At 41.2% G+C, this 19633-nt stretch overlaps 1 long non-coding RNA gene and 1 pseudogene across 1 annotated transcript; both read left to right on the top strand.

Moving 5' to 3' along the window:
* The first annotated feature begins 8471 nt into the window (after window positions 1-8471).
* Window positions 8472-12084, top strand: LOC137849735 (tetraspanin-7 pseudogene; annotated as a pseudogene).
* Window positions 12085-12238: 154 nt separating this feature from the next.
* Window positions 12239-18118, top strand: LOC137849737 (uncharacterized). Its single transcript, XR_011092043.1, has 3 exons — window positions 12239-14548; window positions 14725-14905; window positions 16689-18118. It is a non-coding gene; the product is annotated as an uncharacterized lncRNA (long non-coding RNA).
* The last annotated feature ends 1515 nt before the right edge of the window (window positions 18119-19633 follow it).

Raw genomic sequence — 19633 nt, forward strand, 5'->3', positions numbered from 1 at the left:
GTTCTGTAACATAAATCTTCCTTTAGCTCTGAGATAAAAGGGCCTTTTGAATCTTTAAGATTAAAGATGGGTAATTGTGTTTTTATTTTAGACAGCAATTAGCCATCCCTGAGTTGACTGCAACATTCCTCATTCCTCATCAAGTGTGAAGAAATAATTGTGCATGGTTAAGTTTCACAACAAAAATTTAATTAGTTATGTAAAATAACTTTTTTTTTTTTCCAGTGTTAGTTATTCTAATTTTCTCTTTCCTTTTATTAGTTACAGGTTGTTTTACCAACCTGGATTAATTTATCTGCATTATACCCTGTCAAAGGAGATGACATGAAATTTCAAAACAAGGAACTGTGCTCTAATTTCAGGTAACCCATCTCAGATATTTAAGGTTTGGTTTTTGATTTACATTTATTTTTGTTTTTGGTCAGAGTATTCAAAATTTAGACTGTAAATAAAAAACAAATGTTCAAAAATCAGCTTCTACTTGTTGCCTTCTTGACCAGAAAGGACAGTCTGAATGGGAAGGCTGTGACTATCTCCACCTCATTTGTCTTTTGATTTCCAAATCCAAGTCCTCTCCGACATAATTTACTTCTACTAGTATATTCAAATAGCATATATTTCCATTTTCCAGGTCCTTATCCCACTGTACTACCATGTCACCCCTTTTACTAAGATGAACTTTGACCTTTGGACAAACTTTTGACATTGTATTTGCAACAGTTTTTTTCCTCCTGCTTGGGTACTGTCAGCAGGAACATAGAGAGCACAGGAAAAATACAGTTCCAGTACATGGCCAAAGGGGATGAGAGTAGCAAAGAGCACAGATTTCAGGGCAAACCCTGAACTGTGCTCAATACAGGGGATATCTTCAACTGTTCCAAAGAAAATGTAGCACGTTGATTGAGGACTGTGAAGTAAAGTAGCAGAGGTTTATAGTTGGCCAAATTTAACCAGTTCTATGTGAAAATTAGAGCAAATATCCTTCTTATCCTTTCCCAGCTTTCAGGTCTCTAGTCCAAAACCTGGAATTGCTATAAGGAGATATCTGAAATACTGTTTTTAAGGAAGAAAAATAGTGCTTTAACCCTAAACCATTTTAAAAGAGTTTGTGTACAACCATTGTTGCTGGAAGCTTATATATATATATATATATATTTATATATATATATATATATACACACTAATATATATATATATTATATTATATATAATATCCTATAATATAATGTATATATTATATATATATAATATATTATATATATTATTATATACATCATATATGTGTATATATATATATATATAATGTATATATGTATACATACCTCAGACTTAGAAATTTTCAATCTGCAATGGAAAATTTTAACCCAGGGTAGTTAAAGACCAATGACCTTTAAAAAAAAAAAAAGGGCGAAAATTGTCTTGAAAAGCGTAAAGTAGTCAGCCGTCCTTCCTATAGGAAACTCCAAGAAAACTTCCCGTAATCCTCATGTTTTTTATTATGCTGATAAATGCTTTATGCATATGGGCAAGATATACAATTGCATGAATAGTGCAACACACATTTTTCAAGGAAAATCATAGCAACAATGTTTAAGATTTTACCATCATAGGAGAACTGAACAAGATTCTTCTTTTTTGAGAGTATCAGAGGTGGCAGGCAGGCTGACAAATTATGCCCTGTTAAAGGCAATGATCACCATGTGATGTGTTGTTTGCATGCAGACTGTTTCCTTTAAACAAGGCTTTCCATGACCTTTACAACAGGCAAGAGTGATGCTTGCTTGAGGACAACATGCTCCACGTGAGCAATACAAGGAAGCTGTAAAAATCCATGGATCTGGACCCCAAGGCTTGGAAAATCCTCTGGTTCTCTAATGTTGCTGCATTATAGAAATTCCATCACTGTTCACCTCAGCAAGGACACAGGTTTCAGTGACCCCAAGATAACAGTCTGTGCCCCATGGCGTTCTTCAACCTCTGAACAGAGTGTGTGGTCACCTTGCCCTCTCCTGAGATGGCATTATCTGTCAGAGTCTGGAAACCTTGCAGAGAGAAAGTTGTGCTAAAAGCAGACGTGGAGGTGGTTGTGTATGCTACATGACTTCCTAATTTACCCTAATTTATTTTGGTTTGTGTTTGCTAGTCCATAATTAGTATAATGATGATTGTTTAAGATAAGATGGGAAAAGAGGTTTTAATGAAGCGAGGTCGTTAATTTTCAAAGCCAGCAAAGGTGGTACAAAATTAGACCAACCAAGTGAAAAGTGGAATAGATTTTTGCTGCTAAAGATCTTGGAAATCTCCCTTACATGAAAATCCATATATAGGTAAGTATTACCTATATAATCCATAAAAAAAATCCATATATAGGAAAGTACATATATAAGTGCAGGTAAATATTATATGAATGATGACCTGCCAAGTACACCTAACTGCTTTCAACATACACATTACATAAATCCCAGTACATGAAACACTTCATGACCTCAGCACCTAACGCAACAAGGGGAAATTGAGAATCAGTAATTAGGTTTTTAAGATCAGGCATAAAATTTGGCAATGTTTAAAATTGCTTTGGCTTCCTATTGCTCCCTAAAATGAGAAGACTAAAGACCTGCTTCTTTTTTCATTCCTCTGACATGGTACTTTGTCAGTCTTTTCCACCCATCTATCCTGCATGCTATTTGGATACACTAGTGTTGAAGCATATCCGATTTTCAGCACATAAACATGGTTTTCTGTGGGCTAAGTGGAAAATGCATTGAATTTTCCTTGAGGGATTTGCTCAAGGCGTGGGTCATGTTATTCTTTGGAACTCCTGTGAAGCTACAGCTAAAATTAAATCTTGTGTTCTATTTTAAGGTTAAAAAACACATTAGATGTTAATCATTAGTTCAAGGGACCTCTGATCCTTGCTATTAATAGCAAAGTAGCTGATCTGTAATAGAGATTGTATACCTTAGTTTCTAAAATAAGCTCACTGCAAAAAAACATACCACTCCTGCTATGACTGTTTTTTTTTTTTTTTTGTACAGTACACTACAAGAAACAGCAGGCTGGCTTCTGCCTCAGGATCACACTTGCTGCGGGCTAAGACATTTCGTGCTCAGTTATGCCAGCTAGTTGGAATTACACTGTGCTGATTCCGGTCTGCTCAGGCTGCGTATCACATAGTCCCACTGACAAAACAGAAGCAGTTGATCCAATATTTCCTCTTGGATCAAGGGTTTGTGAAGGTGCCAAGTGTATGTGGTGTTTCATAACCTTCTAGGGACTCACAGTTGGAGAAGAGTTGTGTTATGGAAAGTTAACACATTCCCTTCCCAGTGTTAATGGGAAGATCGAGGGAAAATTCTCTCTTCATCCTGGTTCATCTTCTTTCCCCATCCAGCCTGGGCTTGCATCAGATCCATGCTGTACAACACTCACTGGGAAAGTGCAAAACTATGACTTCTGTCCAACTTGGTTCGATTTAGAATAAAGATACCATTTGGTTTTACTTACAAAACATTTCAGCTTGACTCTGATAACTGTCCTCACACTGAATAAGCTACTTTTCCTCTTGAATTCAATGGAATTTATGGTGTAAGATATTACCCAACATGACAAAACATCACAAAATCAGATTTAACAACAAAAAAGTCTTTTTGTCCTGTATTTAAAGAGCTTTTAAGCATGCCACAGGACAAGAAAATACCCATAATACAGCATCAGCAGAATGCTGGTATAACATCAGCAGGACACTACGATGGCATCACAGGAGTTTAGTTTTCCCCAAAATGCAGCTACTTTGGCAGCTAAAGTACCTCTCTTTGAGTGGTAACGTGAAAATCTCATTCAGTTATCTAAGGAAAGCCGAGCTGTGAACACTGCCTTTCTTCTGAGAATCTACAAGTACTGGAAAGAGGTTGAATATCTCAGGGGTATCATCATCAGAGCTGCCGCAAGGCCCTTCTGGCACCTGATCTCCCCTTTAACAAAGCAAGTCTCCTCCCCTACAAATTGCTCAACATAAGAAACTAGCATTTGGGAAATCAGAACTGGAACAACCTGGATTACAGCTTCTCAGGTCCAAAGAACAGCTTCAGCTAGACAGACTAAGCAAACAGCAACCAGAACATCACACTGTGTGGTTATTTCCCTCAGAAAGCGTTATTTCACTTCCTTCCAGTAGCAAAAGAACTTGAGCTCAAGGCTCCCTTTTCCAGGTAGGTGCTCACAACATTAAATTCCTGCAAGACAACAAAGGGTGGGGAAAGGACACACTTCTTCCCCCCTTTGCATTAGTTGCTAAACCAGCGTGCCCTTGAGAAGACCTAGAGAAGCAGACCTGCTGAGCATGGCAGGAGGAAAAAGAGCTGGTTTTGTGGGCCCACTGACAGAAGGGAGAGCTGGATACAGGTTGTTACTGCAACCACAAAGAACTCATACAGAAAATCACACAGCTGGGAAAATGAAACACCATCCAAACCCAGACTGCAACTGGGAGAGGAGTTTTCAGAATCTAAGATCAGGAATTGATACTTTCATCCCTTTTGTGAATTAAGCTCAAAGTAGCAGTCACCCATGTAATTCTGAATCTAATTTCAAATCTAATTTTCCTACGAGCAATCTTCAGCACTCAAAGGAAATTTATACTTTCATCTTTAGAATAATTGTGATTCTCTCCTAAGGTGGGGGATCAAGAAGAAAACTACAGAGAACATGATTAGAGAAGTGCTGGGATAAACAAGAGTATTATTTTTGCAGAGAAAATACAGTTGTCTTGAAATATGTAAATCTGCAGTTCAGTTCAAGCAGGATGTCTTCAGACCTTTTCATGATTTATGAACTTGAGAGAGTCCTATAAAAAGGGAACACATTTTCCACAACAATTCTGATTTTCAAATGAGAATTCTCAAACATCAAAAGAAGTATTTTGAGATTAACTGTAAGCTGATAGTGCTTTTTCCCCCCCTTTCTGTTTTTGAAGTTACTCCCTCTTCTTATACTGTTATGATAAAAGTCCTTAGCACCTAATCTTGCAATAAAAAGGAAAATCTCTGCTTTAAGCAGACTGCTTTTCTGTGCCAAGTAGTATTGCGAAGCACTGCCTAATTAGATCTCAGCTATCACCCACATATCCTTCAGACTCAGTGTTTGGCAGGTTTCTTCCTGCCACTACATACCAGTTTTCTCTAAGATATGCTAGTTTGCAGTTTCCAAGGTCAATCTCACCACATTCGCTGCCCATGCTTGTAACCACTCTTTGATAACTGGTGTTGCTGCTCTCACCGGTGGGTTAGGCACCTCTGAGTCCTCTCTTACAGAATTTCCAAGACACTGCATTGCAAGATGACATGTAATGGAATATCACTTCCCTTTCATCAAACTGTCAGTCTGTATATCACATGCAGGATCGTGAACATTTGTTCACTAGTATGATTTCACGAGATTCTGTAACAGTTTTCTTTCGAAGATGCCAACATATTTTATGATTCTGCCAATATCTGAAATCAAGCCATTCTAGTATGGTTATTTTTATACACTGGAGGTGTTTCATCATATACAGTTTCACGTACACTCAGGGAGCCCAGTCCTGCCTCCTTTACCTACCCAAACAGTCCCAGTGGCCCAGCTTATGAAAATGGGCAGAATTTGGCCCCATCGACCCATTTAACTCTGATTTAAAAAAAAGCACAAGTGTTGATATCATCTGACATCTTCTAATCTGGAATACTTAACATGATTTCTGGAGGAAGTTCAGCATTTAACTGACAGTGAAACTAATGGTCATAATTTATTAAATATTTCATAATAGTACTAATAGATGACAAAATTTCTTTAAGGAGATACTTTTAGATTTTCATTTTCTTCGCATCACCCTTTATCTCTGACACATGCCAGAGGAGCCTGGGTGGTGACAGATCTGCCTGTGTGCCCTGTATGCTCCCACCTGCTCCTCCCTGGCATAATACACCCTCAGATATCTGTGCAATCCCGTGTTGCCTAGCTGCCTTAACTGTAAGGAAAATTAATAACAGAAAACTTTATCTATGTTCCCTAAAGTGGATCCCAAATCTTCAAATCTGCGGAATATCCAAAGAGAGAATTTTGCAGGTTTGCCCTGTTGAAAGGGGCTGTAGCCCCTCATTAGGACTGTCCAATGTAGTAGGGGTAGCCCTTCTATGGGTTTCAGCTGCCTGCAGTCCAAGACCTTGTTCTGATAACACCAGCTCTGAGAAATGTCTGAAAAAAATTGCTAAGTTGTGAGAAAGAACTGTGAGAAAGTACACAGAGCTGTGCCAGATAAGAAAGGCAACATCGCAGCAGGTAATGTTGAGATGTGGCTAGCTAGCAGTTCAAGGATTCAAAAGGAAAAACACTGATATGAAATGGTGTAAAACCCTGAGAGAAAAAACAGGTGGTTGGAAGATGGCAGCTCAGCAATGATCAACCCATTCCAAGGACAGCAAGGACTTTTCTCTGCATGACTGACAACTGCCTGGTCAACAGAGATTTACTGCTCCAGAGGAAATATTGCTTCATGAAATGTCACCTTCAGAGCCTTCCAAAACTGTACGTTGACTTAGGTGAACCTAAGTGAACACTCATCACCTTTTAGCCATTGATTATCAAGTGCCAGACTGGCAAACCTCTAGTCTGTCTTTGCCATGAGCTTTTATTCTTCACTGAGGATATTAGCCACATGATTTAGTGTTAAACTGGGTAATATAATGCAATGTTCTGAGGGATACTTCTAGAGTATGGAGTCGTCATTCCTGAATCATCTTGACATGAAGATCTGTGAGTCTCCTGAGAAGATCTGAGAATCAAAGGATTCACAGAGTTGATCTGTCAAGAAACTGATGAAGAATTCATTCTTGTAAAAAAAGCAAATCTGTAAAATGCAGGAATTGTAACATACAGTCCTTTGCTACTTCAAATATTCATGCATCTAAGTGATTATTATATTGTATCAATGCCTCGACAACTATGATTTTCTGAATGTATATTAAATGAATGTGTTAAACTGATATAAAAGGTACCTCCTTTCTTCCCATGATTTTGTAACAGAAGGAAGCCAACACAAAGTTTTTCTCAAACTTCCACACAAAGATTACCATTGGAACACAATTAAACCTGAGATTTCAGTACTAAAGGAGTTTGATAAAGATGTGAGCAACAGGGCAGTCTGACCTAACATTTTGATGTGACTGTAGAATATGCAAGCTAAAATCTCCAAGTTTTATTTTACTCCAAGTTTTATCAGTGGCAGTTGAAAGGATTGTCTCACGATGAGGCATTATAGATAAAATATAAAAAGACTGACAGTTTGCACAGAGATCTAGTAAGCTGCATAGGTTTAAAGATCTTTCACCAACTTACAAAGCTGTAGTAATATATATTTTATTAAAATTGTTTGTTTTTTTTTTTTTTAAAAAAAAAACATTTTAACAAAAGCAATACAAACATTTAATGGAAGTCTGGTAGTATGTCAGCAGATAACAGAATTTATCAAGCTGCTGAAGACATACGAAGATCAACTTTGTGTCTTGCAATGCCTTTGAGTCATTTCTGTTTTCAGATGGAGATGGTATGAAACCTTTGAAATCTTAAACAGAAGAGTACTACACACCCCTTGTGGTGTTGTCGAGAAATGCTAAAGAGAAAATGGTCATTTAGCATGAATTAGCTCTGGGGATGCTAATTCTATCTCTGCCTGAGATCCTGCTTCATGTACAGTTTCCTTTTCAGCTCTTGCTTACCTGGCATGTAGGAACAGATTATCTTTTGCAGAGACTGTGCTGAAGGGGTGGTGTACAGTCTGGACTCATACCAGACTTTCATGGGCTGTTTGTTATGCAGCATTCACAGACATTCTTGTACTGCCATTTGATGCCTTCCCTACTGCTCAGTGTTATCACTGGCTGAATCAGGTGAATATTTAACAGAGTCAGGCCACCTGGAAAATAGTTTCCAACTGGGCAAATCAGGACAGAATGAACTGCTGACTGTACAGTTAGCATTCAGGTATGGATTTAGTCTTGTTTCTTGAAAGCATCCTAAATACAACAGGTTGTCAAAGAAATAATCATAAAACTCTCCTTTAAAAGATTTTTATTCTTCCTGTGGATTAGCTGTAACTTGTTTAGGTGCTCCTCCTAATGCTCAGACCCTCGCCCAGACCCATCTTGGGCTGCAGTTGATCCCAGTAAATACTGATTTTGCCCGAGGAGCCCCTTCCCTCTGACGGCAGGGAGGCAGCCCAGCCCGGGCAGGGTGGCCTGAGCCCTTGCCCACTCCCTTCTCCCCTCAGGTAGCACAGTCCTCGTTTAAAACACAAACACCTCACAGCTCCAGAGGGCTGAGACCCATCCCGACCCGCCTCATAGGTGCGGGGAAGGGCCAGGGCCGGCTGGCCACCCTCACGCCCTCAGGGGCTGGCCGCGCCCACAGCCAGGGCAGTGAAAAAGGCTGGGTTGGAACAGAGGCACCACTTACAGCGGGTGCCTGGCCACCTTCTCCTCTCTCCTCTCTTCTCCTTCTCCTCTTCTCCCTGCCAGCACCCCAGCCAGGGAGCAGTGCCCTCAGGGAGTGGCAGTGCTGACAGTCGCAGCCCCTCAGCACCCGCCACAGGCACCATGACGGCGCTCAAGCTGTCCCTCATGGCCTTCAGCTTCGTCTTCTGGGCAGCTGGGCTCACCATGCTCATCATCGGCCTCTGGGCCAAGGTGTGGCTGGGCGGCTACCTGGCACTGTCGGCCAGCAACTACCCTGACGCCCCCGCCATCCTCTTGGCCACGGGCACCGCTGTCATCGTCTGGGGCTTTCTGGGCTGCTTCAGCGCTGCCACGGAGCACCGGGGGCTCCTGCGCACCTATGGTGCCTTCCTGAGTGCCGTGCTGGTGGCTGGGCTGATCGCAGGGCTCTCAGGGCTCCTCTACCACCAGGACGTGGCACGCGGTTTCCAGGAAGGGCTGTGCCAAGCCCTGAACACCTATGGCGAGGATGAGGTGAAGGCAGATGCCCTGGATGCCTTGCAGCGTGCCTTGGCTTGCTGTGGTGTGGAGAGCTACCGTGACTGGCTCACTACACCCTGGGCGCTCCAGCAAAACGGCTCGGTGCCCCTCAGCTGCTGCCGGGGCCGGTGGGGCTGCCGGCTGAGCCCACCCAACATCTACGAGTTGCACCGTGATGGCTGCTTCAGCAAGGTCTCAGCCTTTGTCAGCAGCAACATGTTTTCTGTTGCCACTGCTGCCCTGGGGCTGGCGGCGCTGCAGGTGATTGGCATTGTGCTGGCCTGCCTGATGGCTGCCCGCATCCCTGCCCACCCACTGGGCATCGCCACCCCATGCTGAGGCTTCCCCCGGGGGCTGCTCCTTGTTCCCTCCAGCTCCCTTCCTTCCTCCAGGAGACCTTGGCGCACCTCATCTGGAAAACCTTCTCCTCATTGTCCCCACTTCTACCTGAGTGTCTTCCTCGTTGCTCCATTTCCTTCCTGGAGTCTGTGTCAGGTACATCAACACTGCAGGAATCTCCACAGCCTCCTTTCCTGGCTGTGTCCCCTGTGTGGCAGCAGGTCACCACTGCCATCAGGGTCTGTGGACCTCTCCTACAGAGGGAAGAGAGGCAGCATGGACAAACGGCACCCTCTGGGGTAACAGGGACAGCAAGGTCAAGGCTGACCAGTTTTCTGGGTGCTGCAAACATACTGAGGTACTGAAAGGGGGGGCAAGAAGGAGGAGAAGACCTGTAGGAGCATGAGAGACCTCTCTGCATTTCATGGAGTGAGTGTTCTTCTGAGACTGGGAACTGCTGAATGTTGCTGGAAAACAGGAATGCACAAGCAGCACATCGGGTTTGGGGACACCAAAGCTGTGCCAGCAGGTGCCATCAAGGACTGTCCAGCAGCATGCACACCAACTGTGTTTCACTGTCTGGTGAATTCCCTGCAAAGATGTCCAGTTCTGTACATTCGTTGTGTAAGGACTTGAGCTGTCCGGGTGTTTTTCCTGCTGTGGTGTTTCTGATGCCGGTCTCCATCTGGAGGTGGAGCTGTAGCTCTAAGTACTGCTCCCTCCTGCAGGACATACTTTAGCCAGGGCTTTGCAGGTTATGTCTTTGCAGGTCTAAGAAGACCTCAAACCCTGCCGGAGCAGAGGATGGCAAAAATGGTAGGATCTGATCAGACTAGGGGTGGCAAGAGGAGGGAAGGGTGTATTTCCCATCAGAAATTTCTCCTGAACTGCTGTTAACTTCAGGGTGAGCAGAACAGACTCCGTTTTGTAGAACAATTTCTAAAAAACAGCCCTCAGCCTCCTTGATTTTTTCCTTTTTCAAAAGATCTGTCTCAGGCTCCATTCCTACTCTTTGAAGCAGGTATAACCTATATAATCTAGAGGAAGCAGAGGACTCCAAGACTTGGGGGGTGGCCCTGGGTATGTGCAGGACAGGCAGCAGTGTGAATTTAAAGGATTTTGTTTTTCCCAACGTCTTTAGGTTTGTATTTGGAGCCTTAGAAAGAGCAAGCCCTACACTTCAGAGGGTCCTGAACTTTCAGAGCTTTGCCCCTGCTTCTTCCCTCTTTCTTAACATCTCAGAAATGGCCTTTTAGCTGTCTCCCTGATGGCAGCACAAAGGCATGCTGAGCACCCTTCTTCCCTAGCAAACTGGGGAGGGAGGATTTCAGAAAGGAACCGGGAATCACAAAAGAACTGCAGGAGTTAACATCTTTCAGGGATGTAGCTAGCAAACCGTGGAGAATGGACAAATGCCAACAAATATGAGTGGGACAGGAAATGTGCCATGAAGAAGGAGAGGACTGATAGCTTGGCAGGGTGACATTCCCCAGGGGATAAGAGCTCTCATCACCCTCTTTAAATTCTCACAATTTCTGTCCCTAAAAGCACCTTGTCTCGGTATTTCTGTGCTTTCCCCTTTCACTCCACCACTGAAAATGGACTTCTAGGATTTTGTGACAGTGCTTCTGCGGTTGAAGCCAGAGCAAAACTTGTATTTCACTCCAAAAGATTCTGATTTCAGGTATCTTTGCTGTCTGTAAATGGTTCATACCATTTAAAAATAGCTGGACAAAACTACTGTCTTTTGTGATGGTGAAGCCTTTGTTCCCTGACAGTCTTCGTTTGTCTGAGAAAGGGATCAGTCAATTCTATGGTGAATTTGTCCCACCTGTAAAACTGTAACTATTTCCGACCTGGGAACAGTGCTGCAATTTGTCCTCTTAATCCAGATTAACTGCTTCAATCCAGAATGCTATCTACAAGCAAAAATCTATAAAGAGCAGCAGGGAGTATCCAGCACTTACTGGAGTCCAGGCACACAAAACTGACTTTGCTGCTGTATTTATATAAATGATCTTTGCTTGTGGAAATAATTTCCTTGGGGTCAGTTCTTTTGACCAAAGCTCACAATATCAAAAGTATAGAAAGAGGAAATGGGTTTCATCCTGATAATTTCTGCAGTTTGAGGTGGTGGGGGGTAAAATGCTCTCATCTCACAGAGTTTACAGGGCGTTGCTTAAGATACAAAGCCTGCAGTATACTTTTTGGGCAAAAAATTTGCGCCTCCATGGATAGAGATTAGGATTCTGGATTAACAGTTATGTTGTGCTTGAGTATTAGCTGTGGCTTTATTTAACTGTCCATTTGCTAAGATGTTAGGTGGCTACATTAGGTAGTACAATAATCACATTCCAGGTGAAGAGTGCAATGTAAAAAGGTTTTGTGGTCATTTAACTACTCATCTGCATAGATGAACTATGGAAATGTGTTGGAAATCTCTCTTTATAGAGAAAATGATGCTTCATTTTTTAGCATGGATTTTTTTTTTATTGTTTCTTATTTTACAGAAAATCATTTTTATTTTTCTTTGTGAAAGTCCCTGTCCTAACACATTTTTTGTTGTGGGTTTTGTTTTTGAATTGTGCATTAATGGAATTCCTGTTGTATTCTGGAAATCATTGTCATTTCGTATGGTTTTATCAGTGAGCAAAATGTATAATCTGTGTGGGAAGTGGTACTTCAGAAATAAAGTATCAAGTGTTACCAGCAATGCAAGTCCCTGTTTTGTATCCAGCTCAGTACCTGTATTTCAGAACGGCTATGCACAATTCAACAAAGTGTAAATGAAATGCAGTGTGCACTGAAATGTAAAGACAGAAGTATACTGTGCTTTTTTTTTTTTTAAATTATTATTATTATTATTTGGAAAGATCAATTAAAGAAGCAATAACACAGACATTGTGGAGAGTGTGAGAAAGGGACATGGAGTTGCACCATATTTATCACAACAACTTTCACCTGAATCAATCAGATTTGAAAGCTTACAAGAATATGGCATTGGGTATTTTTTGCTCCACTGATTACTAAAATTATTTCTGGTATTGATCCTGACTGCATTATATGACAGCTGTCAGTCAGAATGAAGGATGCTGTTAAAACATAATCAAAAACCTTGTGTGGATATTCACTTCAGTGCACTTGCTTTATTCTTAAACTGTTAAAATAATCCTTAATCAGAACAGGAGTGACATGAGCAAGATGTAAGCACACCAGTGCATATTTGTGTGGTGGCCAGGCCTGAGTCTCAGGACATCAACTCAATGTGATGAATAATTCAGAACATAAACCATCACTCTACACTCTTGGTCTACCCTCACTGAAATAGAATAAACCTTGGCAAATGATCACAAAAAGGTTAGGCATACTTGTATCACTGAAGATTTCACAGACCAGCTGTGAGATTTAGTTGACTGTTTATTGCTAGTTCCGTGAATAATCAATAACATTAACTTTTGTAAATGAATGGCAGAAATGTCATTCGTTTCTAATCACTCCCAGATGAGCATATTCCCAGTAGCTGTTACAGTTGTCTTGATTTCTTTGTGCTCAGTTACCAAACTTTAATTTAATTTTAAAATGATTTAGATTCAATGTTATTTTTGTTCTGGATGGTCAGAATAGCTGTAACTGGAAAATGTTAAAGCAGACGGCACCATCCAGCCCTTGCTGGAACACGTCTTTGTTTTCTGTCATCCTGTCAGCACAAAGTCACTCATCAAAACGGTATACTTCAATATAAGCTGATCCCACCATTTACACAAACATTAGGTGTTATTTAATCGATTAAAACACATACCAAAGTAAGTATAGGAGCAGGCTATGTTGCAACCGTAGAAACAACAGTGCTGTTGTTTGGGCAGGCTGAGGTTTAGGATTAGCAGGGTCGTAAGATTAGACCCTTGTTACGAAACAGGGTCTATTTTATAACTATGATCTAGATTGCCAAGGATACGACTCTTTCAAATTACAAGAGTGTTTTGATATTTTTTCCTACATCAGTTACTTACTGTACTTGTGTGTAGCTGAACTTCCCACTACAGATAGCCAGAACTAAAAATGGGCTTTGTAATGGATCGGGAATCCTGAGAGGAATGGCTTCCCTGGGCCACTTCCCTGTCACATCTCAAACTATGTCTCAAACAGATGAAAAAAGTAATGTTGAAGGAAGCCACAGTAGTTTGCTGAGAAACCAATGAAGTATCACAATTTAACCCGGTTTTCTTTTGTCTTCCCCTGTCCTGTTCTGCTTTACGAAACAGTGAAGTTCAAATATCAAAGGATATGATGTTCCCACATTATCAAGGAAGAGATAAACACATGCACACAAACATTTTCAGAAGCTTTGCATTTATTGGTCAAATATACAAATTTGCTTGTGGATGAAATAGCAACAGAAAAAAATAGGGGCTACCTAAGTAACATGATGTTCTGTCCTTGATATTACATCTCATTTGCAATGAACACTCAAGACTGCCTATTGCAGAGAGGAAATCTTTTGTAAATGATTTTAATCCATGTAATATAATTTAGTAGAGAATCTTATCTGGGCTACAGGCTTAAAATTATCAAATTAAACTTTATTTCAAATGCTCTAATTCTATAAAGATTTCTCTAATCTGCTTGAAGCTGTTTCTGTGAAGCCTTGCTTCTCCTTTTCTCCTGGTCTGTCACTGTCTGGAGTCATCCTTGGGCTGGATTCACAGCAGCAAGCTTTTGAGTTAAGTAGTGTTTGAAGCTTGAATCCTGAGATGCATCCATCTTAAGGTGTCAGCATTTCAAAGTGGTGATATACTCTTGTAATAAAACCTGAGAAAAGCAATCTTTCCTACCTAGTGTTAATCATTTCAGATAGCTCCAATTCTTCCAGCTCACTAAGTTGGAGTGCCGGGAGCATCCCTGGTCAATTCTGGGACTGACTGAAGAGTCGGAATTGGTAATATTTTGGTTATAGGATTAGTAAGAGTAGATTTACTAATTTCGTACCATTTTGAGTGTGCCTTCCAGGGATGTTTCTGTGCTGTTTTGTTTCCTGATTGTGCAGAGACCTGTTTTGTGTCCTGACTACGCTGGGTTGCTGCTGCCTTTTAGTAATCTAGAGGCAGAGTAACTAAAATGGTAGTATTGGGAAAATGACCTTCACAGCACAGTGCTCTACTTTCTACGTCTTCAGCATTCCTGCCACAACATAGAGGAAACCTCTTCAGGTAATGGATGCCTTTTACATTGTTTCTGACGTTTGCTGTTGACAAGATGTTTGTTTTTTTTTTTTGACAAGACTTCTTGAAAAGACTTTTTTGACAAGATGTTTTTCTCCATAACTGTGCTGGTGTCATATGTCACATTCCTTGACCTAGTGTTCTCGTCTCCCTGTAACCCCCAGATCCTGGCATTCTTGCCAGATGGAGGTGGAGGCCAACTGCATCAGCACCTTGAGTTTTGCTTTGAGTTTGCCCAGGGTAACTACAAAAGGAAATATTAATCCAACAGCTAAATATGCCTATCTTGTGACTGGAAACAGATCTGCTTGCTGACACTGTTGAAGAAGACATCAGGATGCCTAGGTAATAAGCAGGATTCTGAAAACAGCTGCTCCACCCCTTTCCAAGGACATTTGTAAGTGATTCTGGGCAAAATTTCTCCATGGCCCTGTCATCTCAGTGACTTGTTTCTGGAGCTGATTGACCATTGTCTTCATGTAATGTCCCATTTTAGAAGCTCATTAATCCAAGATATTGCAAAATATGCCACTAGTGTAGCGTGTTCACACTTTCTTGTCCATTTTGCCCTTCCTAAACCTGTTTCTGTAGCTCCCCTTCTTATTCACAAAGTGTTGTTATCTAAGCTGTTATCTAAGCAGCTCATCTAAGCTGTTGGGTTTTGGCAGATTTCAGGGTCTCTTGAGCCAACTCCTTCCCACCTCAGGAGTCTGGCAGTCCTTCCAGGTCCCAGCTCCTGGTTCAACTGTTTTTTGAAAAGAAACCTCTTTATCTGCCTGGCTTTACTAACAGCAGCTTTCTAGCTCTAGTAGTCACCTTCCTGTTTTTTAATCATATGAAAAATTTGGCAGAAAGTCATAATTTTCAGAAAACTATTTTTCTATTAGATAACATTTATTTTTTACTTGTGCAAACAAACAAAACTATACAACAAAAACTTATTTGTTGGCTTGGTGGTAGATTTTGTTATTGCTATTACTAGAAGCTAATTATTTTTATTTGATTTTTTATTTTTTTACAAGGAAAGAAAAGCGGTTTTGGATAAGCTCTGGTGATTATTAAGTTGAATTAATGAAGTTTAGAAGGTACCATTGAGCAAACTCATCAGAAAATAAACATGTCAGCAGATATTTTCTGGAGAAAGTGGAGGTAGAATTCAGGTCTTTCTTCCAGATGTGTTCCAGACTCCCAGAAACTGATCTTCATGGTTTGAAAGCAGCGTAGAGACTAATTTTAAATCCCATGATAGAGGTCATTGGGACATATAGCCCCTATTAAATTAACTGCTTAATACAGCTCTCTCTAACAAATAGAAGTGGAAATGTGAGTGCTGCTTTGAAGCCAGCTTTCTAACATGCATTATAAATGTCATGCTCCACTGTGTCAGGGATGCCATCCTTTATTTCCATTTGGTATCATGTCTTTGTGTCCTTATAACATTCGCATTTATGTATTACTCAATTTTTAGCTCAGGACACTTTCCATCATGTTCTTTTCTTTTTGCAGGAGGCTTAGCAGCAATGTTGAAACACCATTCTGTCCCTCCAAGTTGATGCAGCAGGATTTCTCTAGTACTTCCAATATATTTCACATATCATATAATATATCATATTATACATTTAAGAAAGAAAAAAGAAAAAGGCAGTACTAATTTCCATCAAGCTAATACTGTAAAATGTCTTGTTTGGTTCTAATTTACCATCTGAAACACAGATTAATCTGCTTGCCCACAGAGCCTTCTATTATTTAAAAAGCACTGCTTTCCTTGAAGCCATTTGTTTTGTTTTGTTTTATTTTTTGAATTTGCTCAATGTTACTATCTAAGCTTTATGAATGTAAATTCCCTTGATGCTGCTTCCTCTCCAGCTTTTAATGCAGTGCAAGAAGCATGCTGCTGGTCAGCTCCACAGTTATTATATTTTTGGGAACTGCATTTCCTTTGTTCTTCCCCCTAGCTTTTATCATATTGATTATTTCTATCTTTCTGGTATTTACATGATTTCAGGACATGTTATTCTGCTTCAAATGAGATTTAGAATGCATTTGACTGCCTAAATCTCATATCAGTTATCTCAAATCTATCTTGATCCAAATTATTTTAAGACTGAGTCTTGGGACTCTTTTCCAGAGCTGGTTGGCACAAAGCTGGAAGCCACTGGGAACTTAAAATAAAACTTAACTTCTCGATCATCTAGTCCAACCCCCTGCTCAAGCAGGGTCACCCAGAGCATGTTACACAGGATGGCATCCAGGTAGGTTTTGAATATCTCCAGAGAAGGAGATTCAACAACCTCTCTGGGCAGCCTGCTCAGTGCTCTGTCACCTGAACCATAAAGAAGTCCTTCCTCATATGGTGACATTTATATTGGCAAATATTTATATGCAATCTGTTAATAGCACTAATTTCTCTCCACAGTTTATGAAATGTCTTGCAAGTCTCGTCCTTAGCTATAGTACACCTCCCACCTGAGATAAGACACGTTTGGATTTTACTTTTTCATTGGACATTCCTCATTGGACAAATAATATAAATTACAGTTCTAGATATAGGAAACCTTTGTTTCGTCAGTTTTTACAGAAAGCATAACTAAATCCACCAGATCTTCTGTCTTTCGTCCCTGGTTTGTGAATTGTCCCTTTGTAGATCTAAAAGGTACTCCGTTCCCAAGAACGTTTGCCTTGTGGAAAAGGTGCTAAGGACATTCTGCAAAGCCTGTACTCTTACAAGAAATGCTTTGTTCTTTAAACACACATTAACCAAAACCAAAGCTTTCATTTCTTTTAGACCTTAATGTTGTTGTATTAATTTTGTATTAATATTGTATTATTATGATCCAGAAGACATTAGTTTTGATGATATCAAGAAGATTGCAAAAAGCTTTCCAAAAAAACTGTTCAAAGGCATTTCAAGTTTGTACTTTCTGTGGAAGACCTAGACATGATATTATGCCTTTTTTCTTCCTAAAGTTAGTTTAGGCTTAGCAAATCATTGACTAGAGGAAGGAGTAAAAAGGCAGTTTTGAGGGATCTCAAGAACTACATATATTTTTAGTAAATAAACAGTATTTTGATGTCCCACTGCCTCTCTGGCATTTATTGTCATTTCATGACGCAGTGTTTCTTCCATGACATATCATCATCCCACTCAGAGACAAGAAGATGCTTTTAAACCCACTGATGGGGGCAGTCAGAGGTTTCTGTGCAGGGTAGAAACTGAAGAGGGAAAGAAGGCAAGCCAGAAGGACCTAAATATATGGCAGCAGAGGTCTGTCAGATCTGTTAACAGCTTTTAAAGGAGATGAGTTCAGGATGTAGACGGGTGACCTGTAAGGTTTTCTGGTTGTGACACATGGCATTACCTGGGATGCTGACTCCAAGCAAGCCACTAATGAGAGCAGATGTCAAACTGAGTGACTGGCCTAAGCTTGGGATTTTTCTTCTCAGGGCAGTTTTCCTACAGTTAATAGCGTGGGCACTTCTCCTACAAGCTTTCTGACACCTTCTCATTCAATAAATCTGCTCTGACAATACAGCTGGCATCTCTAAAAGCAGTCAGCTACAGTACAATGTAGCAGCAGGAAAATCCTTTTTCTGTCACTGCCAGTGCCGGTCACAGCAGTGTTCTTCAGTGATTCTCCCTGAATTTAATCAGGGCCATGCTGATGAGCTGCATACAAGTGGCAACGGGCAAAATTAAGTGTTTGAATTTGTCTTCCTGTGGAGCAAAAGCATTGGACAGACACCTTATGTGACAAATGCATCCCCATCTCCTGGACAGCAAGAAGGAAACAGACCTCACTGACTATGGCACCACAGCCCCCCACATCCGTGTTCATTTATGCAGGCCTTGAAGGAACAGCAACCTCCCGGTGATTTTACAGCTTTTGGTGCTGTGTTTTTATAGTCTGTATAAACAGACACACAGTGGGTCGATGCAGTGTGGCTGTGTCGTGCTGGCACCAGAGAGATCATTGCTGGTGTAGAGCTCTTTGCTGACATGAGTGAGTTTATGTTCAGGAATAAGGAGTGTTCTGAAATGGGAATGTTAAGTGAGGGTATCAATTCATCAGAACAGACACTAGAGAGAAGAAAATATCACATTATTTTCTGAGGGATTTCTTTGGAAGTCCATTGCTTTAGAATTTTTATTTTATTTTAGTTTATTTCATCTTCAGCTTTGCAGAAGGGGACCTGGCAGCTGCGGAGGATGAATCAGAGACAGCAGTGTGCCCTTGAAGCAAAGGCATTCAACTGTGTCCTGGTCTATATTACAGTGTAGCCAGCGGGTCCAGATAAATGATTAATTCTGTGTCTCTGGCACTCATGAGGTTGTATCTGGAGTGCTGTGTCCAGTTTTGGACAAGAAAATGTTGACCAGCTGGAACTCATCTGGTGGAGGGCCACCAAGACTGGGAGCTGGGGAGTGTGATATATGAGGAGGGGCTGAGGGAGCTGGGTGTTCAGCCTGGAGAGGGGAAGGCTTGATGGGTGGTCAAATTACTGTCTTCACCTGCCTTGTGGCTTGATTTTAGGGTTCCCAGTATGCAGTTCTCTGGGTATCAGAGCTGTTTACATTTGCAGATCCTGTTTGATGCTCCATGTTTGACCACACAGTGGTCACTCAGGAACTGAGACATGACAGTCACACTTCAGGTCTGAGCCAAAACCGAGGGGAAAGAACAACCATTACACGAGCAAACACAGCGTGTAGGATAGGGAACTGGGAAGCCACAGCATCACACCTCAGGACAGATCCTGGCAATCAATCACTGCTTACAGGGAGGATGGATGCTTAATTTCAGTCCCATTATGTTGGGGAAGAGAAGCAGTGACTGTTTCACTACCTTATCCAGCCATTTCGGGACAACTCAGTTAATATTCATGTCCAGAGATTTTATACATCATTCATCATCTCCGGTTCCTATTCTCAGGCCAGGATGACGGATTGGAGCTGTGCTGAGCAGAGGCACTCCGGATGAGGGGTACGGGTTCCCATTGTGCAGTTGTCCTTCCCTCACCCGCTCTTGTGGAGGTTTTCCGCTCAGAGAGGACTGAAGAACTATGGCATAGCCA

Source organism: Anas acuta, chromosome 1 (assembly GCF_963932015.1).
Source record: "Anas acuta chromosome 1, bAnaAcu1.1, whole genome shotgun sequence".
NCBI classification, from domain to species: domain Eukaryota; kingdom Metazoa; phylum Chordata; class Aves; order Anseriformes; family Anatidae; genus Anas; species Anas acuta.